Here is a 14,129-nt window from a genome sequence, read left to right as displayed (position 1 = left end):
TGTTCATATATGCGCGACTTAAAGTTGCAGCGATTTCAAAGTAGTTTATGCACTACTTTGGTCCGACTTTCATGCAACTTGAGGGCCATAGTCTTCAATGTTAACCTTCAAAAGGTGCATGAAAGTCATACTTGAACGTTATACAATGTCACAGTTGTGCAACAGTTGACCATTATCACTGGTCAAAGCCAAAATTGTATACAAGTTGCACCCATCCAAAGTTGCGTCAACTTCAGAGTCATACAAGTGTGAATGGAGCCTTAATAAATTTTATTTTCGTACATCATGGGACACAGAACCATAAATCATAACATATGGGTTATATAGCCACCTACAGGTGAAGAACACTGGCAACCACTCAGAAAGGATGTCCCCCTATATAAACCCTCCCACACAGGAAGTACCTCAGTTTTTTTGCTAGTGTCTTAAGGTGATGGTCACTGTGGAGAGTCCCTCCACATTTCTCTTCAACGAAGAAAGAAGATATGCTACATACCCCAAACAAAGATCACTGAATCTAAGGGTTTAGCTATCAGATCTATCTAAAACAGTCAATGGACTAAAAAGATGGTACCTGAGCCTCGGGAAGCAGATACGAGGTTTTGTCTATAATGCTGTCCTTTTTAGGCGCTGGATCCTGGGATCCAGACCCTTGGAATTGCAAACCCCAAAGGCGCTCCGTGCAGGGTGCTCTACAGGTCCAAGGCCGTGGCCCCTCTATAACAAGGGGACCCAGTCCTTAAAGGTCGCCAAGACAAAGCTTGCCGTGATGGGTGAAGATTGGATTCCTGTTTCAAAACAGAATCCTGCAGCAGGACTGGTGAGTCCAATTTAAAATATTTACACATACAGCAAACCACTGTTCCCTTTAAAAAGATAACAGAGACCGAGTGCCGTGTGAGTCTCTGCATGAGACTATGGATGTTAAGCCTAGGCAAAATACATCCTGTTAAGCATTATTTCTGTGCTTGTTTTTATGGCACACTGTTTTCACCCTGTGCTGATAGCCTGGATAATCGATTTGTGCATGAGACTATCAATTTTAAGCTATGCAAAACACATCTTGTTGAAAGCTCTGGCTTTTGCTTAGGGATTAAATATGCCATTTATATCAATTGTGATTATACTGTATGAGCTTGTGCAGTTGTGGGATTGATGCAAAGTTTGTTTCAAACATTATTTCTTTACCTATTGTTGTTACACTGTTTTCTTGCCCTGGGCTGATCACCTGAAGGGTATTAGCTGTGACAAACAAGATTCAGCTTAAGCTGCTCTCATCCCATGTGGTTCCTGTTTTCGCCTTGGCGCATAAGCGTCCGTATGGTCTTCTCCTGCCTTGATAGCGTGTCTGTGGCGAAGGCTCATTCGCGCACGCGAGAGAGAATCTTTGCAGGCGTACGCCGCATGGAGGTCGTGTTTGAATGCAATTGGCATGCCAACTACCATGCCGCGGATGCGCTATTCAGCATAAATGGGCGCGATTTAGAAGCAACCATTTCCAATGCGCTAGCCTCAGTCAGAGGCTGAAGGGGACACAGAGCAGCAGCAGTTGGGTTGCGTGAGTCACTGTGGGTGTATGTTACTGGCACAAACAGGTCCTGTATCTTGGGATAATCAATGCTGTCTGCGATAAGCTGTATAAGCTTGGCACAAGCCTTAAGTACACATTAGTACCTCAAGTTTGTCTTGCTATAAAGCAATTTCTGCCCGAAATAGGCTGGGGGGGGGGGGCACAGTTGGAAGATGCACTGTGATGCCACCGTTAGGCCTTGAAGGTCCTAGCTGTGCTTCCACTGTGTCCACTCCTCCTGAAGAGCCAGAGCCAACTAGCCAATCTGATCCATTACGATTGTCAGGCATAGTAGCTACTCCAAGTACTTCAGCCGCAACCTACGTCACTACGGATGATTTGGCATCGGTATTAGCCAGCCTTGAGGGTAGGATTGCTGGCATTATTGCAGAATCACAAGGAGGGAGGAAACGTGATAGATCCCCCTCACCTGAGCCAACCGCTGAATCAGTTCAGGATTGGGCAGAGAATGTGGAAGAAGTAGATGATGGTGACCCCATGGAAGGTCAAACTGAGGTTTCCACTTCTGGGGAGTAAGGGTCAGAGGAGTCTCTATCAGCCTCTCAAACCCAGAGATTGTGAATTCAGTCACTGAAATGGTCTGGTCTGGATACAAATTTCCTCCCTTAAAGACAGCTAAAGTCTCTTTTTCATCTCTAGGCTCATTGTACCCTCCTCATAGTCCTCGTACATTTCCAATACATCTGCTCTTGGAGCAAGAAATTTATAATGATTGGGATCATCCTGATACAATTTTTGTTCCTTCTAAAAGATTTTCACTATTGTATCTTATGGAGCAAAATCTTACTAAGAAATGGAATATACCCACTGTGGATGCTGCCATTTCTTTGGTTATCAAGAGTTTATGGTGCCTTGTGGATAATCCCCAGGTTTTTAAGATCAGATAAGAAGTTGGAATCTTTATTGAAAGCCTCCTTTGCAGTTGCAGGATCTGTGATACAACCAGCAGTAGCAGCCATAGGAGTTTGTCAGTCTTTAAAAGACCGTATGAAGCGAGTGTCCAAGACAGTTCCTTCTCAAGGAGAGTCTGTGGAAGATATGTCAGATCTGTCTCGTACTTTATGTTTCACAGTGGAATCTCTTACGGACTCCATTAGGGAAATGTCATGAATTGCTCTGATGACAGCGCATATACACAGAATCCTTTGGTTAAAGAGCTGGTCTGCAGAATTACCATGTAAAAAGTTATTTGCTAGCTTCCCTTTTCAGGGAGAAAGCCTTTTTGGTGATGATCTGGATAAGTATATCAAAAAGATCTCAGGGGAGAAGAGTACATTACTACCTGTGAAAAGGAAGATCAAGCATCCTTCTTTTAAGATCCTCAGCACTCGTACTACCAGTGCTTCTCATTCCAGACGGTGGCGACGGCCTCAACCATCTGGGTCCGGAACCAAGCTTTCAGGGCAGGGTCAGAAAAAGCCCTGGGCCCAGAGATCAGCCAAGTCTTCCTCTAAGCCAACCCTGTGAAGGAGCGCCCCCACTCACTTGGGTGGGGGAAAGGCTGCTGCAGTTCTCAAAGGTTTGGGTGGAATCGATCCAAGACAACTGGGTTAACTCCACCCTTTCGCAGGGGTACTGAAATTTTGGGTGTTCCTGTATCCTCGGTTTATAAGGTCAAGTATACTGACAGATCCTCCAAAAAGAAGGTCTCTCTTTCTGGCATTGGACCAGCTGAGGGCTCAAAGAGTGATAATGGAGGTTCCGGAGAAGGAAAGGTTCAAGGGTTTTTACTCAATCCTGTTCATAATCCTCAAACCAAGCAGGGATGTGAGACCTATTCTGAATCTCAAAACTCTAAACTAGTTTCTGAACATTCATACTTTTTGTATAAAGTCAGTTGGTTCAGTCATGGCCTCCCTGCAGGGAGAGGAATTTCTAGCAACCATAGACATCAAGGATGCATATCTTCATGTGCCTAAATTCCAGGCTCATCAAAGGTTTCTACACTTTGCAATAGCAAACCGTCATTTTCAGTTTGTGGCCCTGCCCTTCGGGTTAGCCACAGCTCCAAGAATGCTCACAAAGATCCTAGCTCCAGTATTGGCTGTTCTAAGGTCCCGAGGGATATCTGTAATAGATAGGATATCTGGACGATGTAATACTAATAGATCGATCGGCTTCAGCTCTAAGCCGAAATTTCCTCTAGACAGTACAGTTTCTAAAAAGTCGGGGTTGGATACTGAACTTGGCAAAGTCAACATTACAGCCGGTCCAGTGTCTGGAATAGTGATCGACCGATATAGTTTTTTTATTGCCGATACCGATATTTTGGTCATCGGATATCGGTATATCGGTATCGGCCGATATTGGCCGATATTTTCGTACAAATTTTCTCAGCTGCATCGGTTGTCATTACAAGACAGCCAACAGTCAGCTATGGACGCCGGTATCGGGGTGATGCCTCTAGCTGCAGGCATCACTCCGGTACAAGCACTTTCCTGAAATATCGGCGGTTCTGGAGGAAGCCACTGTCCAAGGGAAATGGCCTTGGGAAGAGAGAGGTCTCCCCATCATTCTAGAAATCTGAGCAGTCAGTCGGGCTTTGAAATACTGGATGCCCAGACTTTGGGGTCACCCTGTCAGGGTGCAATCCAACAATGCCACGGCTGTGGCTTATATCAACCATCAAGGAGGCACAAAGGGTCTATCAGCCCAGAAAAAGGTGGATATTATCATTCCCTGGACAGAGAAGTTTGTGTCATGCCTGACAGCAGTTTTTATTCCAGGAATAGAGAACTGGCAGGCAGATTTTTTGAGCCGTTGACAGATGTTTCCGGGGGGAAAGGTCCTTACATCCCGAGATTTTTCAATCATTTTGCCTAGGCTGGGGTGTTCCAGATGTGGATCTGTTGGCATCTAGGTTCAACAATAAGTTGAAGAGATTTGTGTCCAGAACCAGAGATCCACTCGCAGTCAGAGTGGATGCTTTAGTAACTCCTTTGGAGGAGTATTCCCTGATTTATGCCTTTGCGTGCAACTGATACCGCGTCTGTTGCGCAGGATCCAGCTACAGGGGAAACCAGTAATTCTGGTAGCTCCGGCATGGCCGAGGAGGGTTTGGTATGCACAAATCCAAAGGTTGGCAGTGACGAGGCTTTGAGCTCTTCCACTGCATCCGGACCTACTCTCTCAAGGTCCGATATTCCACCCTGCTCTACAGTCTCTAAATTTGACAGCTTGGCTATTGAAGCCTTAATCTTGAAGGAGCGGGGTCTATCCGACCCTGCAGTTCATACGCTGATAAACGCTAGGAAACCAGTCTCTAGCAAGATTTATTACAGGGTCTGGAAATCCTACATTGCCTGGTGTGAAGCCAGGAAATGGCTTCCCCGCAAATATATCATTGGGAGAATTCTAGCTTTCCTTCAAGCAGGGGTAGATATGAAATTAGCCTTAAGCAGAATTAAAGGGCAAATTTCAGCCTTATCGGTTTTCTTCCAAAAACCGATCGCTTCCCATTTAGTTGGTTCAGACCTTTGTCCGGGGAATGTTATGCTTGCTTCCACCTGTGAAGCCACCATTGTGTCCTTGGGACTTAAATTTGGTGCTGGAAATTTTACAAAAACAGCCTTTTGAACCTCTGGGGCCGGTTCCCCTGGTTCTTTTGAACAGAAAACTGGTCTTTTTGATTGTGATAACTTCAGCTAGAAGGGTATCGGAACTAGTAGCTCTTTCTTGTAAAGAGCCATTCTTGATTTTTCATCAAGATAGGGTGATTCTACGTCCACACCCAGGTTTTTTGCCCAAGATGGTGTCCGCCTTTCATTTGAATCAGGACATTATACTACCGTCCTTTTTTCCAGATCCTCACTCAGAGGAGGAAAAGTTATTGCATTCTCTTGATGTAAAAAAGAATGGTCTGGTGCGCTAATGTTATATCTGTCTAAAATGTGAAAACACAAAAGTGACAAATCCAAATGAATAAACTGAGACAATTGACCTTAAATAATCACAAAGCTATCACACATTCCCCACTAAAGTGTAACAAATAAATAGAAATGGTGAACAATGGCTTGGGTGTCTCAAGTCCAATAAAATAAAGTGCAAAATCCCGAGGAGGGATGTGAAAAATTTGGTGTACAGTTCTTCAATAACAAATTCCAAAAATCCAAATGTGAAACGACACATGTGAAAGATTCCAGATGGGGAAATAAAATGGGATGAAAATGGTGCTCCAAGCAAAAACCACGTGTTAGGTGTTTCTATCTAGTGTCCCACCACCTTTCAGGTTTGCTTCTTACCAGCAGGTAAAATTTAAGGGCAAAAAGACAGCCACCTCAAGAATGTAGACTCCAGATGTTAAAGGGGGGGGGGGTATGATACACTCTTCCCACACCACGTGGAAAAGATAAAATGCGCCTCCTACCAGATGTTAATGATCTTGGACATAAGTGTGTCCCCTTACAGGGATTTTTCTCCACTGCTGGTAAGAAGCAAACCTTAAAGGTGGTAGCACCTCTTGGGCACATGGCCATCAAGCCTCTATAAATAAAAAACTATCAGCGCAAACCTGATTCGTGATATAAAAAACACTAAAAACAAAATAAATCACTGTGCGTGAGATATGTGCTAAATAGTGCATAAATGAGAATCTTCAATGTGCATAAAAAATTATTAACCGGCAGCATACACCAATCGTGTTCACACCTCACAATAAACTCATATAAATACAAAAACGTGATGCGCCAGAAGTGCACCAAATACTCTTATGGTGATGATATACTATAATAATAATAATAATAATACAATAAATAAAGTCCACATAAACAATCCACTGTGATCTTGCTCAAATCCAATGAAATGTGTATAAGTGTCCAAGTGTCCAAATCAAGAATTCAACCCCTACCGAGGAAGTCATTGGAGCCCTACGCTCGACGTAACGCGTATAGGGGGGGCGGAGCTTGCGTGGCCGACGCCGATCATCTCTCTGGTGGAATACGCTATTCACTTGCCATACTAGCAGGCACGGCTGAGTGCCCTTAACATGTGAGTCGATTTCAATTCACTTTAATAAAGCCTTACAGTTTACAAGCGGAGAGCACTAGATTTTGCCTTTATATTTTTCAATCACATGTCCCGTGACCTCCGGAGGTGAGAGGCTGGAGAGTCATCCTAGGAGTCCAATACCCTCATACATGCTTATGCTGGCCCGTTTGGGTCCCACATTGAGGTGAGAGGCCAATCTATCAGGTGGAGGGATTGCACACACTGGTGTTTATTTCCCACGAGATTGAATTCTTGATTTGGACACTTGGACATTTATACACATTTCATTGGATTTGAGCACGATCACAGTGGATTGTTTATGTGGACTTTATTTATTGTATTATTATTATTATAGTATATCATCACCATAAGAGTATTTGGTGCACTTCTGGCGCATCACGTTTTTGTATTTACATCAAGCCTCTATGGCTCAGATTTGCAAGGCCGCGACCTGGTCGTTGGTGCATATATTCACTCGTTTCTATTGAGTGGATGTTGGGACCCAGGAGGAATCTGCATTTGGCTGCAGTGTTCTGCAGGCAGCAGTGTAATCCTTTTTGTGGTCGAATGTCAGTATTTTTCATTGCCCCCCTCCCCTCAGATGCTTTGCTTTGGGACATTCCATATGTTATGATTTATGGCTCTGTGTCCTGTGATGTACGAAAAGAAAAATGTATTTTTTAATACAGACTTACCTGTAAAATACATTTCTTGAAGTACATAATGGGACACAGAGGTCCCTCCCCTCTTCTATGGGGCTTGCTACAAAACTGAGGTACTTCCTGTGTGGGAGGGGTTATAGAAGGGGGCATCCTTTCTGATTGGTTGCCAGTGTCCTTCACCTGTAGGTGGTCATATAACCCATATGTTATGATTTAAGGCTCTGTGTCCCGTGATGTACTTCAAGAAATGGATTTTACAGGTAAGTCTGTATTCAAAAATAATTTTTTTCCAAAACCTTCCATGCCCCGACAGTAAAAAAGTTAGGACTTGCACAATAAAACTATGGAAATGCAAAATATATATTTAGGATGTCATAAACAATATGTTTTTAAAATCATTAGATATAAAGTGTTCATGCAACTTATACTTTGATTCAGAAACATGCAGAAAAGTAGATTTTTTCATTACATTTCAATTAAATCAATTTCCGATGAATTTGCTTTCATTTAGTATAATCTCATGTATGCCAATACATAAGGTCCTTAAAGGAGGTAAAACATGAACTTTTATTTTAACAACTACTAAATTTGGCCATAGATGGATCATTTTGTTGTTGTTCAGCTAGCCGGCTGAATAAAAAATTAAACGACCTGACAAAAGGGTGGATGTAGGAATCCACTGCTCTATTGTATTCTGACAGTGAGGATTCCCCTGACTCCTGCTAATTGGCTGCAGCACTGATCGAAGCAAAATTTTCCAACATTCCTGTTTGAGAGCAGTCTGTCCTTAGATTAACTGCTCTTGAATGGGAACAGCCACAGATGGGTCAAAAATGTGTCCAGTCCCCGCTGAGCTGGCCCTATTTCGATCCATCTGTGGCCAGCTTTAGTTACCATGTATGTTTAGATACCCAGAAAGTGTGTCAATTCATTGAGCAGACTCCCTAAATACACATCAGCATTTTCTACAGAATCTCTCAAGGGTTTTAAATGACCAACATCATTCATCTGATTTGATCTGCATATTTAGTTTTTCATAAACGTTTAAAGTCAATTTCTCAAGAAAGTATACTCCCTAAACCATTATCAACATCAGAGAGTCTACGGTGTTTGACAAATTAAAGCAATATGCAAAGTAATAGTGGTAATACACACTTCAATGGGAATTGATCTGTTCCAATAGGAATAGCTGATCTAGAGCAGTGATGGCGAACCTTGGCACTCCAGATGTTTTGGAACTGCATTTCCCATGATGCTCAACTACACCGCAGAGTGCATGAGCATCATGGGAAATGTAGTTCCAGAACATCTGGGATGCCAGGGTTCGCCATCACTGATCTAGAGTTAATAACCAATTTGATATACCGTATATGAGACACGTTGGGAAGTGGATTTCCATTGATAGCTAAGATATGATTGTAACTTACAAACGTGAATTATCAATTGCATCTCTGTTTCTTCCATGTAATCTCATACCTGATCAATTGAAATTTGATTGTATTAATTCACAATGTATCTCAGTGCTGCTGATTGATGTAAAATAATCAATATTTTTCAGTTCTGTCCATTCAGCTCAGTTTAATTGAATGTTATCGAGTCTAAAGCAATGGGAAGGAAAGTTATTCGACATGACCAGGGCCGGACTGACCATCGGGCGGACCGGGCATATGCCCGGTGGGCCGCCGAGGCCTCCGCTCTGAGTCCGGGCGCATGATGAAGTGGAGTGTCCGCCTGTCCGGCCGACGGCCGTTGCTGGTCTCTCCGCGGAATCTGAGGGCCGCCGCATTACCGTAATCTGGCCGCCCGCCCCTCCGCTAAATTACCACAAATATCATCTGGCCCGGCCGTGGCTGGCCGCCGCTGTCCCCGACTCCCCACTCCAACTTGGCTCAGCTGGCAGCCGGCTCCGCAGCGGCATCCAGCGTAGCTCAGGAGGAGGGGGTGGAGTCGGTCGATGGACGCTGTGACTGTGCTGTGCTGTGTGAAGAGGTCGGGGGTGGAGCTAGAGGCCGGCTGGAACCCATGCTGCCTTGATGTCGGGAAGAATCGGGGACAGTCGCCGGCGCCGCACCGCAGACAGATACTGACAGTCTGTCTCTGAGTCAGTGAGTGGACTTCACTAGTCTGTCACTAGTGCCTGCCCGCCCGCCCAGTGCCCTGGAGCTAGAGTCACTGACTGCCTGAGACTGGAGTGGAGTCGACTGTGACCTGCTGTGACTGTGAGACACCAAAAACACCACCACCACCACACCCACGACCAGGACAGGAGCCAAGGCCTGCAGCAACAACAGGTAAGCAAAGGTCAGCACAGCAGCACACAAACACACCACAGACAACCACAGTCACCACTGTCACTTGTGGTTCTGGGTGGCCTCCGGCAGAGCATTGTTCACTTCTGGCTTAGCAGCAGGCAGGCCGCAGACGTAAAAAACAGATAACAGTCAGCTACACACTGTCACTGCTAGAAAACATGTGCCATGCCAGTTTGCTTGTTACATGTGATGTGACAGCCAGGTGCACATTTTCAACTTGAAAATGTGCACCTGGCTGTCACATCACATGTAACAAGCAAACTGGCATGGCACATGTTTTCTAGCAGTGACAGTGTGTAGCTGACTGTTATCTGTTTTTTACACCTGCGGCCTGCCTGCTGCTAAGCCAGAAGTGAACAATGCTCTGCCGGAGGCCAGAACTGTTCTGGCCTCCGGCAGAGCATTGTTCACTTCTGGCCAGTGGCGGCCGGCCAATAGGGGGCGCAGGGGCACCGCCCCCCCTAAAAGAAGAAAGAAAGATTAAAAAAAAAAAAAAAAAGTTAATTTTTAGCCCACTAGGGGGGCCGGACCTAGTGCTGGGTAAGGGAGGGGTGGGGTTTTGCCTCCCACGTGAGGCAGACAGAGGCGCCGATTGGCGGCCTTCTGGGGGTCATCGGGGCTCAGAGCAATGCGCCCAGACACTCCCCACTTTCCTGGACTCCTGGCTGTGATTGGTCCAGACTCCAGCCTGGACCAATCACAGGAGGACATCCCGGGACAGTCCTGGTCACGTGACGCGTGGGGGCGGTGCACCACCCCGGCGTAACGTTCTTCCCACCTGCAGACGGAGTGAGAGCCTGAGGAGAGCAACCGCATGCGTCCGACCGGACCGTACGTACTGTCATTCGGGCTCGCTCAGGCATTCGCAGCTCGCTTAGCTGCGTGGCGTGAGACTGGCGCTGACCTAGAGGAGTGAAGTGACCGCAGTGCAGTGTCTGCCTGGTACGGATGTCGGCCTGGAGTGACCACCCGCGCCCGGAGTGTGTCGGCCTGGAGTGACCGGGGTGTGTCGGCCTGGAGTGAACGTCGCCGACTGGACTGGAGCGCCTCTTCCTGCTAACAAACAGGTAAGCAAAGCAGGATCCTGCCCTGTGCTGGAGAGTGCTGCGGGAGGTGCATGCATGGCTGCACTGTGCTTTGATAGGGAGAGCTAAGTTGGGCCTTGGCCCAAGGCCCAACTTAGCTCTCCCTATCACAGCACACAGTGCAGCCATGCATGCACCTCCCGCAGCACTCTACCATCCATCCAGCACCATCCTCCATCCATTGCTGGTCACTGCATTGGAGGCATGCACGCTGATCTCTGCATTGGGGACATGTATCACTTCATTGGAGGCATGCACGCTGATCTCTGCATTGGAGGCATGCATGCTGATCTCTGCATTGGGGAAATGTATCACTGCATTGGAGGCACACACACTGATCTCTGCATTGGGGACATGTATCACTTCATTGGAGGCATGCACGCTGATCTCTGCATTGGAGGCATGCATGCTGATCTCTGCATTGGGGAAATGTATCACTGCATTGGAGGCACACACGCTGATCTCTGCATTGGGGACATGTATCACTTCATTGGAGGCATGCACGCTGATCTCTGCATTGGAGGCATGCATGCTGATCTCTGCATTGGGGACATGTATCACTGCATTGGAGGCATGCACGCTGATCTCTGCATTGGGGACATGTATCACTGCATTGGGGGCATGTATGCTGATCTCTGCATTGGGGGCAATGAACTGGTCACAACATTGGGGGCACGCACGCACGCTGATCTCTGCATTGGGGGCATCATGTATGCTGGTCACTGCGTTGAAAGGGGGTCTGTACTGTGGGGTTTGTGCTAGGGGGCCTGTACTGTGGGATTAGTGCTAGGGGGTCTGTACTGTGGGATTATTGCTAGGGGGCCTGTACTTTGGGATTAGTGCTAGGGGGCCTGTACTGTGGGATTAGTGCTAGGGGGCCTGTACTGTGGGATTAGTGCTAGGGGGCCTGTACTGTTGGATTAGTGCTAGGGGGCCTGTACTGTTGGATAAGTGCTAGGGGGTCTGTACTGTGGGGTTTGTACTAGGGGGTCTGTAGTGTGGGGTTTGTGCTAGGGGGTCTGTACTGTGGGATTTGTGCTAGGGGGTCTGTACTGTGGGATTAGTGCTAGGGGGTCTGTACTGTGGGATTATTGCTAGGGGACCTGTACTTTGGGATTAGTACTAGGGGGCCTGTACTGTGGGATTAGTGCTGGGGGGCCTGTACTGTGGGGTTTGTGCTAGGGGGTCTGTACTGTGGGATTAGTGCTAGGGGGCCTGTACTGTGGGGTTTGTGCTAGGGGGTCTGTACTGTGGGGTTTGTACTAGGGGGTCTGTACTGTGGGGTTTGTACTAGGGGGTCTGTACTGTGGGGTTTGTGCTAGGGGGCCTGTACTGTGCGGTTTGTACTAGGGGGTCTGTACTGTGGGGTTTGTGCTAGGGGGTCTGTACTGTGGAATTAGTGCTAGGGGGTCTGTACTGTGGAATTAGTGCTAGGGGGTCTGTACTGTGGAATTAGTGCTAGGGGGTCTGTACTGTGGAATTAGTGCTAGGGGGTCTGTACTGTGGAATTAGTGCTAGGGGGTCTGTACTGTGGGGTTTGTGCTAGGGGGTCTGTACTGTGGGGTTTGTGCTAGGGGGTCTGTACTGTGGGGTTTGTGCTAGGGGGCCTGTACTGTGCGGTTTGTACTAGGGGGTCTGTACTGTGGGGTTTGTGCTAGGGGGTCTGTACTGTGGAATTAGTGCTAGGGGGTCTGTACTGTGGAATTAGTGCTAGGGGGTCTGTACTGTGGAATTAGTGCTAGGGGGTCTGTACTGTGGAATTAGTGCTAGGGGGTCTGTACTGTGGGGTTAGTGCTAGGGGGCCTGTACTGTGGCATTAGTGCTAGGGGTTTGTGTGGGGTTTGTGCTTGAGGGGTCTGTGCTGTGGGGTTTGTGCCACTCTCAGTCAGTGTATCCCATAATAGGGTGTCTCTCACATGTCTCTCATATGTATCTGGCACTCCCAATTTCTTTGAAAACATTTTTCGGCACACTGCCCAAAAAGGTGGTCTACCCCTTGATTAGAGTAACCCTCATCTTGTGCTGCTTCATAATATTTTTAGAACTTAACGATCAAAGCAGGATTTAAAGTAAGAAAAGAAAAAAAAAAAAACGGCATCATATGGCATCTCTGATCTAAATTGGACCCAATCTGTCAGATTAAACTAAAAAAGGTACCCTAATCGAATCCACACATCCTGGAACATTAAATCCTGTCATCAACCATCCCAATGAACGCAGCGCCCCCGTCACGCCCCCCCTCCCGGGCTGCTCAGTCCAAAATGCCCGGGCCTATTTTTTGTCCCAGTCCGGGCCTGGACATGACAGCGGGCATAGAATCTTTGCCCCTCACTCACTGTCACAATTCAAAAACTTCAAATACCATCAGTCACAGTGGCAGATGTGTTTTAGTTCTTAATGAACTACAAAGGCACTGATGAGCACTCACGTAGTTTTTTGATTCTCCCTGCAGTTCAGTAACTGTCTTTCCAAATGGGGCAGACATCTGACTGAGAGTCTGCAGGAGCCTGATATTGCACCCACGATCTGCTGAATGCGAGTGCAATGCTTTACAGGCTGCAATGTAACAAAATAACTACAAGTTTTTTATCTGCTAAAAGATATGCATTTATTTTTTCATTTGTTTTTTTTTTACAAAAGGTGAACTTATCATTTCACCGAAAATGTGAAATCTTTGCAAGCAGGCCAACTCTTTTATTGCAGAAGAAACCTACTATATCTCTTCTGCAATACAAAAAAAAATCGGCCTTAAAATCTACACTGATGTGTGCATGCGCAGTACAGTGCATATTCTCTGCACAGCTTAGCACCCAATGAACTCCTGTGCGCATGTACAGGAATTATATCAATCGTGGCCTGACCATTATTTGGCTGAAGATCCTGAAATCAGGAGACGACCGTGTGAAGATTTCAGAGGCAAAGCAAAGTAAAGAGAGTTTATTTTTGCTTTAATTGTAAAGAACTGTTTGGAGGATACACAGGCTTTTCTTTATTCCAATGCAGCCCCACTTGCTTTAGAGTACAGAAGCAAACAGTACACAAAGCGAATTCCTAAAACTTGTTGAAGTTAGAAGCTAATTGGTTACTATGCACAGCTGCACCAGATTCTGTGTGCACCAGTTTCCCCCTTTTCCTTGGTGTGAAGTCCCTTTTCTTCCAGATAAACACAGCTCATTTTTACCAAAATTCTGTGTCAACCAAACTTTCCTAATTCACATGAAACATAAAGAGGTTTTGATTGCTATAAACAACAGCCATTTTTTGAATTACAATTTAATTGTAAGGTTCTAGTGTCATAAAAATATATTTTTTTGCTGCAAGGCTTTCCTTAAAAATAAATAGTGCATTTTTAGGGGGTGGACCAATGTATTTTGGGGTTTAAATTTATTTTAGTCTTTTGTTGTTTTTTGTTATGGGCCTAATTTTGGTTGCTCAAAGTGCTGCCTTCACTTGTTGCTGACCATTTTTTTGTGGAGATGCCTTTTGTTTTCAG

At 46.0% G+C, this 14,129-nt stretch overlaps 1 protein-coding gene across 1 annotated transcript in view; it reads left to right on the top strand.

The window, feature by feature from the left end:
- The window catches only part of LOC309564224 (alpha-2-macroglobulin-like protein 1), a 368,264-nt gene that overhangs the window by 138,283 nt on the left and 215,852 nt on the right, over positions 1-14,129 (top strand). The window lies entirely within an intron of this gene.

The sequence above is a fragment of the Pelophylax lessonae genome, assembly GCF_965119305.1.
Source record: "Pelophylax lessonae genome assembly, chromosome: 9".
In the NCBI taxonomy this organism is placed as follows: Eukaryota; Metazoa; Chordata; class Amphibia; order Anura; family Ranidae; genus Pelophylax; species Pelophylax lessonae.
The sequence above is the reverse complement of the archived record's forward strand: the minus strand, read 5'-3'. Positions and strand labels throughout refer to the sequence as shown.